The sequence below is a fragment of the Mesoplodon mirus genome (genome assembly GCF_964341445.2).
Source record: "Mesoplodon mirus genome assembly, chromosome: 15".
Taxonomy (NCBI): Eukaryota; Metazoa; Chordata; class Mammalia; order Artiodactyla; family Ziphiidae; genus Mesoplodon; species Mesoplodon mirus.
In genome coordinates, this window is record NC_138991.1 from 46,445,012 (window position 1) to 46,461,252 (window position 16,241).

Below are 16,241 nucleotides of genomic sequence, written 5' to 3' on the forward strand. Positions count from 1 at the left end.
CAACTCAAAGATAATCATTATTGGGCTTCCCTGGTGGCTCAGTGGTTGAGAGTCCGCCTGCCGATGTCTGAGGATACACGGGTTTGTGCCCCGGTCCGGGAAGATCCCACATGCCACGGAGCGGCTGGGCCCGTGAGCCATGGCCGCTGAGCCTGTGCGTCCAGAGCCTGTGCTCCGCAACGGGAGAGGCCACAACAGTGAGAGGCCCGCATACCGCAAAAAAAAAAACGATTAAAAACAAATCCCTGTTGGGTGTCTGACCTGGTGGCCATCTTTCCACCATCCTAAGAAGAAGCTGGTGAAATAAGATTAATCCAGAGCCTGCCAGTGACCCAGGGGCTTGAACCTCAAGGCCCATCAGTATTGCCCAGCACTGGATACGCTCTGGAGTTACTCTCGATAGCCGTAAACTCACATTCCCAGGAGGCTGTTTCCCACCCTGACAGCCCTCAGGCCACCAGAAGCACTGCCCTCATAAACACTTTTCCAGATAGGCTTCCAAGGGCTTTGACAGAGAAGTTGAAGCAGTGGGTTCCAATGAACAAAGTATAGGACTAGCACTGGTTTAAGGACTGTGGTCCAGACAAAATGAGATAATGCTAGTAGAAGTTCTTTGAAAAATGAAAAGCAGTATACAAATGTGAGGGGATATTATTAATTTAGAGAGGAATTGAAGAATCTAAAACTGTCTTGCATTTGAATAGCATTTCTTATTTTGCAACATGCTTTTCTCATTTTGTCCTCATAGCCACCATGTGAGAAAGTAGGGCAGTTATTATTATCTCCATTTTATAGATGAGGAAACAGAAGGAAAAGTGGCAGTGCCAGCCCTGGAGGCCAGGCATCCTGATTTCCAAACCCAGATTCATTCTTGTATATTTGCAGGTAATTTTCTCCTATCTACCATGCAGGTGACACAGAATAGACATTAGAGTATACCCGTCAGTAATGGGGTTGGAAAATTGTCAGCAAGATCTGAACCAACAGAAGGATGTTTGGCCTACATTACTCATTTTGGACTAACAAGTGAGCTTTCTATGAAAAAATGTAGATTTCTGGGGTCTCTCCATTGCAAAGGAGGACAGGTTAAAAACCAGAATTAGACAAATATTAAATGCTGAAAGAGACCCAGCATACCTTTTATAGAATATGCACCCCACGCCTGTCATCTTCTTTCTTCCATCCTAGAACTCAAGAGTCAGCATCAGCAGTGTGACCTCCACAGTCTGTACCAGCATTAGGCTGTCCCGGGAGCCATCCCACAGAAAATTAATGTCTAAGTAGGAAGCTCAGGTTGCAGACTCACAGGCAAGTTTGATTTTATTATCACCATTGGAACAATTATGAAGAGGACATTTCAGGTGCTTTGGGTTTTACAGAGCACTTCTGCACCCACTGGAGTTTCCAAATAAGCCTGTAAGGTAGATTGATACCATTCTTAGAAATGACTTAACCAAAGAACATGCAGCTAAGGAAGTTTTACAATTTGAGTTGTGAGCAAATCCAATTGTCCTCTTATGTAACTGTGGTCATTGGATTCTTGTCCAGCATACTCCCTTGAGGGTTGGCCATTTGACTGGTTTAACCCCACAAATGTGTATAACAGTTCCAAGCCTGAAGAAGCACCATGTGTTTCCATTGTCCTCTTTCACTCATGTGACCTCCTCCAAGAAGAGCGTGCCCTAGGAAGTGGCTAATCCAAAAAGAATGAGGAGACACATGGAGGGGCCCTGAACCCAACCTGAATGCTGATGCTCAAAGCATGGAGTCCAACACAGCAAAGCCAAAGAGCAGCCAAGCCATGGATGAATAAGCATGAAATATATGCTGGGGGTTCTAAGCTTCTACACTATTGGATAGTTTGTAATGCAAAATATTGTTGCAAATGGTTGACTGGCACAGTTGCCTTTACTAGAAGAAGTGATTATAAAGTATAGGGTTCATGAGGATTAAAAAAAGGATTCTTGATTCTTCATGGGTGGCAGGAAAGAACTTCTTTCTCTACACATAAAGCAAGAAGTGTTCCATTTCTTTATCTTAAAGCAAACTAATTACAGCTCCAAGTTTACAAGTGCTAAAGTGATGACATGACCAATATCACTCAGTCCTAGACTCCCTCTCCACTATATGGTCTCATATAAAATTCCTAAGCATATGTATCACCAGCCAAGTGGAGGAGAGGCCAAGGAGGTCCCCAGTTTTGTTCTTGCTCCTTCACTGCTCTGGAACTCCACCGATATCATTGCTGTTGCAGCCAAGTTCAGAAATCACAGTGGTGAAATGGAAGGCTTCACTTTTTATTGATTGATGTCATCCAAGATTTGACTGGGTCAGGCTAAATGGAAAGTCCTTAGATGCAATTGAGTCTGACCGTAAGAATAGTTGGATGATCATATAGTTTAGAAAGTTTACAGTGAGTCTCAATGATCTCAGAAATACAAAGACATCTCTAGGTTTCTCCATTCATTCAAGACTTCTTTGATGTCTCTCAAAAATGCTTGTATTTGTGCTTGGTTAGGTCCTGCACGTTTCTTATTAAGTGTATTACTAGGTTATTTACAGAGGTTCCTCATTGCCAAGGATAAATGCCAAGTTCCTTTGCATGCCTAGAAATGGTCTTCATTTTCTGACCCCTACCTACCTTAGTAGGCTAATTTCTCACTCTTCCTGGTGGCCACATTATGTTTCATTCATGGTGAATGACATGAATATGCTATCCCATTTCCTTGCTTTATGCTTTTATAGATACCTTCCTCTTTGCTTAGGATATTCATCTGGCATCACCTGCTTATACTTAAAGGCCTACTTCTAAAAGCACCTGCTCTTTAGTAAGGCAAGGACTCAGGTGAGGCAAGACATGTACCCAGGATACAAAATTTAGAGGCACTCAAGGTCATGTCAGTGCCTCCTTAAATTCTGTGCCCTAGGGACCTCATTCACCCTATCCTACTCCTGACCCTGCTCTTTGATGTCTTCTCTATTACACTCCACCCCTTCCCCCAAGAATAGCTCCTTTATGCAAACTCTGTACCTTTCCATGTTATAGCATTTTCCACATAGGACTGCATTTTCTTAGGACAGAAACCATGCCCTCTCACCTTTGTCGCACTAGCACCATGCCTGGTATAGCATATTGGATGAATAATAATAAAATAATAGCCATTATATATGAGCACTTATTTTGTGCCAGGCATGGTTCTATAATAAGTGTTTTAGTTGAGTTGCAACTAAACCCCTCACAAAGCCCTATATAGATATTATTATCCCAACTTTATAGATGAACAGACTAAAAGAAGTTAAATGCTTTGCCACATCACACAATGTGAAGTGGTAATAGCTGGGATTTGAACCCAGGTCCTTCTGATGCCAGACCCTGTATGCATAATAGAAAAAAAATATTGACTCATCACTACATTACACTGAATAAGAATCAAGGAGGAAAAGAGCACTTTGGTTATGTTATTCAAGATCTAAGACAATCACTGCAAAGGGTAGTGAGGCTTGTGAGATGGGGTGACTCTATGGCAAACTATCCTCCTGGTGAACAAAGCCCTAAAATGCTGACTTCTTCCCCAATCCCCAAAGGCACCAATATTGGTGGGAGAGATGATCCTAAGTGCTGGTCCCAATCTAGAAATTTAAAAACAAAAATACAGAGTAACATCTTGGATGGCATTGAGCAAGGGCAATTATTGCCCAGAGGAATCTGAACCCTACTGATAATCCAGCCAGAAAATTCTGCCTCATTGGCACTGGATCCCTTGCCAGTCAGAGGTTATAGAGATACTGTGACTCCTCTGTCAGTGCAAATCCATCCATCACCACCTCAGTGGTGAGCACTGCAGCTGGTGTGTTGCTGTTTCATGGTCTGCAGTGTTACTTCCCACACCAGACAGCTACCTTGCATTTCTATGTTCTCTGCTAATTACAGTGTGTAACTAAAAAAACAGGTAGCTATTTCCTAGGCAGAAAAATACTCTTCACCACTGTACCCATGGGAAATTGACACCAAACTAGGGGTCCCAAACTCAAATATTTGTAACAAATGAGTGAACTTGGCCTATTAGGGACTAGGGCAAACTATAGCCCACATGCTGTATTGATCATGTGTTTGGTGTTTTTTTTTTCCTGTATTTCTTTTTTTTTTTTTTTTTGCTGTACGTGGGCCTCTCACTGTTGTGGCCTCTCTCCTGTTGCGGAGCACAGGCTCCGGACACGCAGGCTCAGCGGCCATGGCTCACGGGCCCAGCCGCTCCACGGCACGTGGGATCCTCTGGGACCGGGGCACGAACCCGCATCCCCCGCATCGGCAGGCAGACTCTCAACCACTGCGCCACCAAGGAAGCCCTTTCTTGTATTTCTGATGCTTTGACATCTTGGGCCTTGCTGACCCTGGAGACACTGCCCCTCCCTGGGCTAGTCAATTCCCAAAGATAGTAAAGGATTTGCCCAATAGCCCTTCATATGCAAACCAACCAATCCAGAGCTCATACCTCCAAACCATCTCCTTTATAAGGCTCTTACAGTCTGAACCACTATTCCCCTGCACTAATCACCCCAGGATCAGATACCAGACAACTAGGGACAACTCACATGCCCCAGAGCCCACTGAAAATATTCATAATGGCCAATCCTGTACCTGCTTACCGTGCCTTGCCTTGCCTTGCCTTTGCCTGCAGATACCATGATAAGGTTCTTGCCCATATTTTCTTCCCACTCCCTCTGCCTCCTGACCAACCTGTGTGCTTCCCCATGTGCCCCCGCCCAGTGGCATGGCATGGAGTGCCCCCTCACTCCATGCATAGCAAACTATCTTTTCAATGACAGTTGTTGCCTAATCAGTTGGCCTCACCGTATCTGAATAATAATAAACCAAACATACATTTTAAAACACATGCCCCAAAGAGACCTTCAAGATGGCAGAGAAGTTAGACGTGGAGATCACCTTCCTCCCCACAAATACATCAGAAATACATGCACACGTGGAACAACTCCTACAGAACACCTACTGAACGCTGGCAGAAGACCTCAGACTTCCCTAAAGGCAAAAAACTCCCCACATACCTGGGTAGGGCAAAAGAAAAAAGAAAACACAGAGACAGAAGAATAGGGATGGGACCTGCACCAGTGGGAGGGAGCTGTGAAGGAGGAAAAGTTTCCACACACTAGGAGGCCCCTTCACTGGCTGAGGCAGGGGGTGGCAGGGGGAAGCTTCAGAGCCACGGAGGAGAGCACAGCAACACGGGTGCAGAGGGCAAAGCAGAGAGATTCCCGCACAGAGGATCGGTGCCGACCAGCACTCACCAGCCCGAGAGGCTTGTCTGCTCACCCGCTGGGGCGGGCAGGGGCTGGGAGCTGAGGCTCGGGCTTCAGAGGTCAGACCCCAGGGAGAGGACTGGGGTTGGCTGCGTGAGCACAGCCTGAAGGGGGTTAGTGTGCCACAGCTAGCCAGGAGAGAGTCCGGGAAAACGTCTGGAACTGCCTAAGAGGCAAGAGACCATTGTTTCAGGGTGCACGAGGAGAGGGGATTCAGAGCACCACCTAAACAGCTCCAGAGACAGGCGCGAGCCACGGCTATCAGCGCGGACACCAGAGATGGGCATGAAACGTTAAGGCTGCTGCTGCAGCCACCAAGAAGTCTGTGTGCAAGCACAGGTCACTATGTACACCTCCCCTCTGGGGATCCTGTGCAGCCCGCCGCTGCTAGGGTCCCGTGATCCATGGACAACTTCCCCAGGAGAACACACGGCGCGCCTCAGGCTGGTGCAACATCACGCTGGCCTCTGCCACCACAGGCTCGCCCCGTGTTCCGTACCCCTCCCTCTGTGTACCCCTCCGCAGGCTCGTCCCATATTCCGTACCCCTCTGAGTGAGCCAGAGGCCCCGAAGCATCTGCTCCTTTAACCCCGTCCTGTCTGAGCGAAGAACAGATGCCCTCAGGCGACCTACACGCAGAGGCGGATGCAAATCCAAAGCTGAACCCCGGGAGCTGTGTGAACAAAGAAGAGAAAGGGAAATCTCTTCCAGCAGCCTCAGGAGCAGCAAACTAAATCTCCACAATCAACTTGATGTACCCTGCACCTCTGGAATTCCTGAATAGACAACGAATCATCCCAAAATTGAGGTGGTGGACTTTGGGAGCAACTGTAGACGTGGAGTTTGCTTTTTGCATCTAATTTGTTTCTGGTTTTATGTTTATGTTAGTTTAGTATTTAGAGTTTATTATCACTGATAGATTTGTTTATTGATTTGGTTGCTCTCTTCCTCCTTGTTTTTTTTTAACATATATATATATTTTTTCCTTTTTCTTTTTGTGAGTGTGTATGTGCATGCTTCTTTCTGTGATTCTGTCTGCATAGCTTTGCTTTTACCTAGGGTTCTGTCTATCCACTTTTTTGTGGGGGGTTTTTTCTTTTTTCTTTTTTTAAATTACTTTTTAATTTTTTAATTTTTTTAATTTTTTTTTTTGCGGTATGTGGGCCTCTCACTGTTGTGGCCTCTCCCATTGTGGAGCACATGCTCCAGACGTGCAGGCTCAGTGGCAATGGCTCACGGGCCTAGCTGTTCCGCGGCATGTGGGATCTTCCCGGACTGGGGCACAAACCCCTGTACCCTGCATCGGCAAGAGGACTCTCAAACACTGCGCCACCAGGGAAGCCCAATTTTTTAATTTTTAATAATTATACTTTATAATTATACAGAGGTCTCAGAGACCTCTGGGACAATACTAAACACACCAACATTCGAATTATAAGGGTCTCAGAAGAAGAAGAGAAAAAGAAAGGGATTGAGAAAAATATTTAAAGAGATTATAGTTGAAAACTTCCCTAATATGGGAAAGGAAATAGTCAGTCAAGTCCAGGAGGCACAGAGAGTCCCATACAGGATAAATCCAAGGGGAAACACACCAAGACACATGTTAATCAAACCATCAAAACTTAAATACAAACAAAAAATATTAAAAGCAGCAAGGGAAAAGCAACAAATAACATACAAGGGAATCCCCATAAGGTTAACAGCTGATTTCTCAGCAGAAACTCTACAAGCCAAAAGGGAGTGGCAAGACATACTTAAAGTGATGAAAGGGAGAAACCTACAACCAAGATTATTCTACTCAGCAAGGATCTCATTCAGATTCGATGGAGAAATCAAAACCTTTACAGACAAGCAAAAGCTAAGAGAATTCAGCACCAGCAAACCAGCTTTACAAAAAATGCTAAAGGAACTTCTCTAGGCAGGAAACACAAGAGAAGGAAAAGACCTACAATAATAAACCCAAAACAATTAAGAAAATGGTAATAGGAACATACATATTGATAATTACCTTAAATGTAAATGGATTAAATGCTCCAACCAAAAGACACAGACTGGCTGAATGGATACAAAAACAAGACCCATATATATGCTGCCTACAAGAGACCCACTTCAGACCTAGAGACACATACAGACTGAAAGTGAGGGAATGGAAAAAGATATTCCATGCAAATGGATATCAGAAGAAAGCTGGAGTAGCAATTCTCATATCAGACAAAATAGACTTTAAAATAAAGACTACTAGAAGAGACAAAGAAGGACACTACATAATGATCAAGGGATCAATCCAAGAAGAAGATATAACAATTGTAAATATTTATGCACCCAACATAGGAGCACCTCAATACATAAGGCAAATGCTAAGAGCTATAAAAGGGGAAATTGACAGTAACACAATAATAGTAGGGGACTTTAACACACCACTTTCACCAATGGACAGATCATCCAAAATGAAAATAAATAAGGAAACACAGCTTTAAATGACACATTAAACAAGATGGACTTAATTGATATTTATAGGACATTCCATCCAAAAACAACAGAATACACTTTCATCTCAAATGCTCATGGAACATTCTCCAAGATAGATCATATCTTGGGTCACAAATCAAGCCTAGATAAATTTAAGAAAATTGAAATCGTATCAAGTATCTTCCAACCACAATGCTATGAGACTAGATATCAATTACAGGAAAAAATCTAAAAACTACAAACACATGGAGGCTAAATAAGAAACTACTAAATAACCAAGAGATCACTGAAGACATCAAAGAGGAAATAAAACAATTACCCAGAAACAAATGACAATGAAAACATGGTGACCCAAAACCTATGGGATGCAGCAAAAGCAGTTCTAATAGGGAAGTTTATAGCAATACAATCCTACCTTTAGAAACAAGAAAAATCTCAAATAAACAACGTAACTTTACACCTAAAGCAACTAGAGAAAGAAGAAGAACAGCAACGAAAAAACCAAAGTTAGCAGTAAGAAAGAAATCATAAAGATCAGATCAGAAATAAATGAAAAAGAAATGAAAGAAACGATAGCAAAGCTCAATAAAAATGAAACCTGGTACTTTGAGAAGATAAACAAAATTGATAAACCATTAGCCAGACTCATCAAGAAAAAAAGGGAGAAGACATATCAGAATTAGAAATGAAAAAGGAGAAGTAATAACTGACACTGCAGAAATCCAAAGGATCATGAAAGATTACTACAAGCAACTATATGCTGATAAAAGGGACAGCTTGGAAGAAATGGACAAATTCTTAGAAAAACACAACCTTCTGAGACTGAACCAGGAAGAAATCGAAAATATAAACAGACCAATCACAAGCACTGAAATTAAGACTGTGATTAAAAATCTTCCAACAAACAAAAGCCCAGGACCGGATGGCTTCAGAGGCAAACTCTATCAAACATCTAGAGAAGAGCTAACACCTATCCTTCTCAAACTCTTCCAAAATATAGCACAGGGAGGAACACCCCAAATTCATCTTATGAGGCCACCATCACCCTGATACCAAAACCAGACAAAGATGTCACAAAAAGAGAAAACTACAGGCCAATATCACTGATGAACATAGATGAAAAAAATCCGCAACAAAATACTAGCAAACAGAATCCAGCAGCACATTAAAAGGATCATACACTATGATCAAGTGGGGTTTATCCCAGGAATGCAAGGATTCTTCAGTATATGCAAATCAGTCCATGTGATAAACCATATTAATAAATAAAATGAGAAAAACCATATGATCATCTCAATAGATGCAGAAAAAGCTTTCAAAAAAATTCAACACCCATTTATGATAAATACTCTCCAGAAAGCAGGCATAGAGGGAACTTTCCTCAACATAATAAAGGCCATATATGACAAACCCACAGCCAACATCGTCCTCAGGGGTGAAAAACTGAAACCATTTCCACAAAGATCAGGAACAAGACAAGGTTACCCACTCCCACCACTCTTATTCAACATAGTTTTGGAAGTTTTAGCCACAGCAATCAGAGAAGAAAAAGAAATAAAAGGAATCCAAATCGGAAAGGAAGAAGTAAAGTTGTCACTGTTTGCAGGTGACATGATACTATACATAGAGAATCCTAAAGATGCTACCAGGAAACTGCTAGAGCTAATCAATGAATTTGGTAAAGTAGCAGGATACAAAACTAATGCACAGAAATCCCTTGCATTCCTAAACACTAATGATGAAAAATCTGAAAGAGAAATTAAGGAAACACTCCCATTTACTCTTGCAACAAACAGAATAAAATACCTAGGAATAAACCTACCTAAGGAGACAAAAGACCTGTATGCAGAAAACTATAAGACACTGATGAAAGAAATTAAAGATGATACAAACAGATGGAGAGATATACCATGTTCTTGGATTGGAAGAATCAACATTCTGAAAATGACTATACTACACAAAGCAATCTACAGATTCAATGCAATCCCTATCAAACTACCAGTGGCAGTTTTCTCAGAACTAGAATAAAAAAATTCACAATTTGTATGGAAACACAAAACACTCCGAATAGTCAAAGCAATCTTGAGAAAGAAAAACGGAGCTGGAGGATTCAGGATACCTGACTTCAGACTATACTACAAAGCTACAATAATTAACACAGTATGGTATTGGCACAAAAACAGAAATATAGATCAATGGAGCAGGATAGAAAGCCCAGAGATAAACCCATGCACATATGGTCACCTTATCTTTGATAAAAGAGACAAGAATATACAATGGAGAAAAGACAGCCTCTTCAATAAATGGTGCTGGGAAAACTGGACAGCTACATGTAAAAGAATGAAATTAGAACACTCTCTAACACCATACACAAAAATAAATTCAAAATGGATTAAAGACCTAAATGTAAGGCCAGACACTATCAAACTCTTAGAGGAAAACTTAGGCAGAACACTCTATGACATAAATCACAGCAAGATCCTTTTTGACCCACCTCCTAGAGAAATGGCAATAAAAACAAAAATAAACAAATGGGACTTAATGAAACTTAAATGCTTTTGCACAGCAAGGTAACCATAAACAAGACAAAAAGACAACCCTCTGAGTGGGAGAAAATAGTTCTAAACAAAGCAGCTGACAGAGGATTAATCTCTAAAATATACAAACAGCTCATGCAGCTCAATATCAAAAAAACAAACAACCCCATCCAAAAATGGGCAGAAGAACTAAATAGACATTTCTCCAAAGAAGATACACAGATTGCCAACAAACACATGAAAAGATGCTCAACATCACTAATCATTAGAGAAATGCAAATCAAAACTACAATGAGGTATCACCTCACATTGGTCAGAACGGCCATGATCAAAAAAATCTACAAACAATAAATGCTGGAGAGGGTGTGAAGAAAAGGGAACCCTCTTGCACTGTTGGTGGGAATATAAATTGATACAGCCACTATGGAGAACAGTATGGAGGGTCCTTAAAAAACTAAAAATAAAACTACCATATGACCCAGCAATCTCACTACTGGGCATATACCCTGAGAAAACCATGATTCAAAAAGAGTCATGTGGGCCTCCCTGGTGGCGCAGTCGTTGAGAGTCCGCCTGCCGATGCAGGGGATACGGGTTCGTGCCCCGGTCTGGGAGGATCCCATATGCCGCGGAGCGGCTGGGCCCGTGAGCCATGGCCGCTGGGCCTGCGCATCCGGAGCCTGTGCTCCGCAACGGGAGAGGCCACAACAGTGAGAGGCCCGCATACCGCAAAAAAAAAAAAGAAAAAAAAAAAAAAAAAAAAGAGTCATGTACCACAATGTTCATTGCAGCTCTATTTACAATAGCCAAGACATGGAAGCAACCTAAGTGTCTGTCAACAAATGAATGGATAAAGAAGATGTGGCACATATATACAATAGAATATTACTCAGCCATAAAAAGAAACGAAATTGAGTTATTTGTAGTGAGGTGGCTGGACCTGGAGACTGTCATACAGAATGAAGTAAGTCAGAAACAGAAAAACAAATACTGCATGCTAACACATATATATGGAATCTAAAAAAAAAAAAGGTTCTGAAGAACCTATGAGCAGGATGGGAATAAAGACACAGACATTGAGCATGGACTTGAGGACACGGGGAGGGGGAAGTGTAAGCTGGGACGAAGTGAGAGAGTGGCATAGACATATAGACACTACCAAATGTAAAACAGATAGCTAGTGGGAAGCAGCCACATAGCACAGGGAGATCAGCTTGGGACTTTGTGACCACCTAGAGGGGTGGGATAAGGAGAGTGGGAAGGAGACGCAAGAGGAATGGGATATGGGGATATATGTATATGTATAGCTGATTCACTTTGTTATACAGCAGAAACTAACACAACATTGTAAAGAAATTATACTCCAGTAATGATGTTAAGATAAATAAATAAATAAATAAATAAATAAATAAATAAATAAAACACAGTAATGTGACTCTATATTCCCAATGGAATAGATCCTGAGGACAAAAAGATTGACAAAAAAATATCTTAAATAGTTTTCAGTAATAGCATTATTGGGTGATAATGTTGGTATTGCTATTTCAAGATAACAATAAATTAGATAAGTGACTATTTACATCAGTGTCACTGAGAACTGAGATTTTGGTCTTGGTTGAAAGGAGGTACATACATGAAATTGATGAGGTCAGACAAAATCCCCATAGGCCTAATTGTAAATTGGTCATGATATATTTTATCTTTAAAAATACATATGTCCTAGCTCTGTCCACTGATGAGTTCTAGAAATAATGAGCAACTCATGTTGCATAAAATGCAAGCATTTTTGCATTTTGGGTGAACAAAACAAAGGCTTTCGGGCTTCCCTGGTGGCGCAGTGGTTGGGAGTCTGCCTGCCAATGCAGGGGACACGGGTTCGAGTCCTGGTCTGGGAGGATCCCGCATGCCGCGGAGCAACTAGGCCCGTGGGCCACAATTGCTGAGCCTGCGCGTCTGGAGCCTGTGCTCTGCAGCGGGAGAGGCCGTGATGGTGAGAGGCCCCGCGCACTGCGATGAAGAGTGGCCCCCACTTGCCACAACTAGAGAAAGCCCTCGCGCAGACACGAAGACCCAACACAGCCATAAATAAATAAATAAATAAAATTTTAAAAAAATTATTGTAGCTTTAGGAAAAAAAAAAAAACAAAGGCTTTCTGAAACTCTTATGAAAGTTTATAGGTTTATAATACTCTCTTTTTTTAGTTATTGTTCTTTTATTTTTACATCATTTGTTCATATTCCTTATACATTTTCCCTTTTAATCAGTTTTGTTTGTTAGGACCTGGATTTTATCACCAAACATGGTAACTTGTTTTTCTTGAGTTCTACATCTTTCCACTTGAATGCTTCTAAAATATGCCTGTCCAATCTTATGCTGGAAGGCTGATAGAAATAGCTCATCTCTTCTCAGTTACTAGGGTTTTTTTTTTTTTCTTATGCTTAAAGGATTTTTTTCTCCATCCTTCATGTCCAATAATTTCACCAGAATGTATGTTGGTCATTTGGTATCAGTGCTTCCCTATTCATGTTGTGTCCTTCTAATTTTCTCCTTTATTCAGAAAAGGTTTTTTTATACAACATTGTTGGTTTTTTGTTCCATATGTTATGTTCTCTTTAGTCAGAGCTGCCAGTTTTACATATATTGCAACTTCTTTGCCCTCCAACCCTTTTTAACTCTTTGTTCTTTTTATTCAATTTTATATACCTTCTCAAACCTATGTTCCTAACTATATTTTCAGGAATGCTAACTCTTCTTATTGATGTTTCTACCATGACTTTTATTTACTTTATGGTTTTATTTTTCTCCTCCATTTTTTTCTTTAAGTTTTTCTAAGTAACTTTTCTTCTTCTCTTGTCTTAATATGTCTTCTTTGAGCCATTGTATCTGTTACTTGATTTTCTTTAATTTCTTTGACTTCGTAGAGAAGTGTTTGTATACATTTCCCCTGAACTGCTACACAATTTTTCTAAGCTTTATTTCACATTTGCCTTTTATTTTATTTTCTAAATTTTCTTTATCTTTTAATGAAAGTCACTTTTTCTAGAGAAACTGTGAGATAAAGGATGGTTTGGAGGACAGGCTGGGAGAGTGGGTTAGGACAGCTGGCCACTCAGAATCGTGTTCTTTAGCCTCCTTTCCCTTCTATCAATATTTTTTTCCTCCTTTAGGTGGTATCTCTGCATATGGGTGTTGGGGGAGATTGTCTTATTTAGCTTGTAGTGATGTGCTGTATCTTCCAAGTTTCTATCTTATGATTTAATGTTTATTTTTCTTCTGTCTCCTTCTATCTCTCCTCCACTCTTGTTATTATCATACACCTTCATAGTTCCTAAATCACCCCCCACCACTGTGTGGTATTTGAATGGCCTCACGGATGATTCCATAACCCACCCATACTCCCTGTCTTTGAAGAAAACAATGTCTGACACTTTTCTTTGGAGAAGTCTGCATGTCAACTGAAATTTGTAGAGGTATGTCTTCTCTAGCTATACACTCTTCATTTGGCCCAATTTAACTATATTTTGTGGATATTCTTCATATGTTATAATGTGGAGCTGCAAATCTTTGCTAGATTTATTGAATACAGAATTTTATTTATTGCTTTTCTTTATTTTTTGTTTTCAGTCAGTTTCAGAGAAGAGTTCCAATCCATAAAAGGTTTGGAGAATCAAGACATATTTTAGTACGATCACTTTGGCTTGAGCAAGAAACATTGTAGAAGATGAGGAAGCAGGAAGGATGTGGGGAGCAGGAGGTTGCTCAAGACTGGAAACAGGAAAACCATGGAGAAAGCTAATGAATTCATGCAAAAGAGAGATGATGAGGTCTGCGAAAGGTCATGGGTTGAGAGATAAGAAGTAGGCAGGAAAGATGTAGGGCTTGAGAGTCATCAGCTTATTGATGATAATTTAAGTGATAAAGTTGGATGGAAGCCTGGCAAAGTTTTGTAGAAGAGAAGTGAGCTAAGACAGAACTCCTTGGAATCTTACTCCTTGGAGTAAAAAGTGAAAGAGGATCCTACAAAAGAAAATAAGAAGTAGATACTAGAGAAGTAAGTGGAAAATAAAGAAAGTACTATTGCAAAGGCCAAGAGTGTTTCCAATCAGGTTGAGAGTTCATATAAGATAAGGTCTTAAAGGTTGACTTTGGCCACATGAAAGTCATTGATAACTCTGGTGAGAGCAGTGGCAGTGGTGGACGTGGAAACCTTGTATCAGGGGACTGAGGTGTGAATGGAAGGTTTCAAGGTAGGGTTAGTAAATACAGAAAACTCTTAAAGAAGTTTGATAGTAAACAGAAAGATAAATATAGAATACAGGGTCAGCTTAAGGGAAACTTCTTACATAGTAAGACATTAGCACCAGAGCTTTAGGGTACCCCTAGAGGAACAATAATTCCCATTTATACAGAATTTTAGCTCAAAGGGGCTTTTGCATACATAATCTCATTTCAAATTCACCTCACTGAATCACCTCAATTATATTGATGAGGTAACTAAGTCTGAGAGAGATAACAATGAACTGCCTTCCCAAAAGGCACAAGAAAGAAAATAATTAAAGCATCACTTTACTTCACTCAGTATGACAATCTCTAGGTCCATCCATGTTGCTGCAAATGGCATTATTTCATTCTTTCTTTATGGCTGAGTCATACAGAGAAAGACAAATATCATATGATATCTCTTATATGCAGAATCTAAAAAAATGGTACAAATGAACTTATTTACAAAACAGAAATAGAGTCACAGATGTAGAAAACAAACATGGTTACCAAGGGGGAAAGGGGGGGAGGGATAAATTGGGAGATTGGGATTGACATATACACACTACTATATATAAAATAGATAAGGAACTACTGTATAGCACAGGGAACCCTTCTCAATACTCTGTAATGACCCATATGGGAAAAGAATCTAAAAAAGAGTGGATATATGTCTATATATAAATATATGTATATATAAATTATATATGTAATATAAATTATTACATATGTTTATGTGTGTATACATACATATATATATATAATTCACTTTGCTGTACAGCAGAAACTAACACAACATTGTAAATCAATGATACTCCAATAAAAAATGTTTGTTTGTTTTTTTAAAAAGCATCATGTTGACTACATCTTAGGCACAATCCCACATCTCAAGTCCTGGATCCATCTAAGTTTCAGCATCCTTGCAAGGAGCAAAATAGAGCCAACATTTTACCTGAGCCCAAACCTACCATACAAATTGTTTGATTGAAATCCTTGCTTTCATTTTCAATGGAATAAAAATTGCAGAGTCCAGTTGGCTTCCCATTAACTTCTCCAGAATATTTTCTCTGCCCAGGTATTTCCACACAAGGCTGATACTAGTTAATTACCTGAATTAAATATTTCACAGCCTAAAAGATTTCCTGTACTACACAATTTATAAATATTCATTCTGCAGAAGGGAAGGTGCAAGAGAACGTTGGTTTCCAGTGGCTGCCTTCGTAGCAAAGTATTGAATAGTAAGCCTCTGAGGCAGCCTCAGTGCCTGAGTAAAATGTTTTTGGAGCCTCAAATCCCTTATATAAAAGCAATTTCTCCAGTGCACAACCATTTTTGCTGAGCCACTAAATAACTTCTGCCTGCCCGTATCAGGGACAGTCTTAAGGTGATATGATGGATGTCAAGCAAATAATCAATCAATACACTGCTTTTGGTCTCCATCTATCAGTTGGGCATTGTGTAGACTAATTAGATGATAAAATGTGATGAATGTGTTTTAAACTCAGCCTCTCCCTGGAAGCTCCCAGGGGTCCTTTCCCATATTCTAGCTGACCTTTTAGAGCTCAGCTTTATTGTATGTGAATGCAATTAAATCAATTTGTCAGATATTTGCATTAGTCTGGCTTGTTCAGAATTCAATTATTCAGTGTCACTTTACT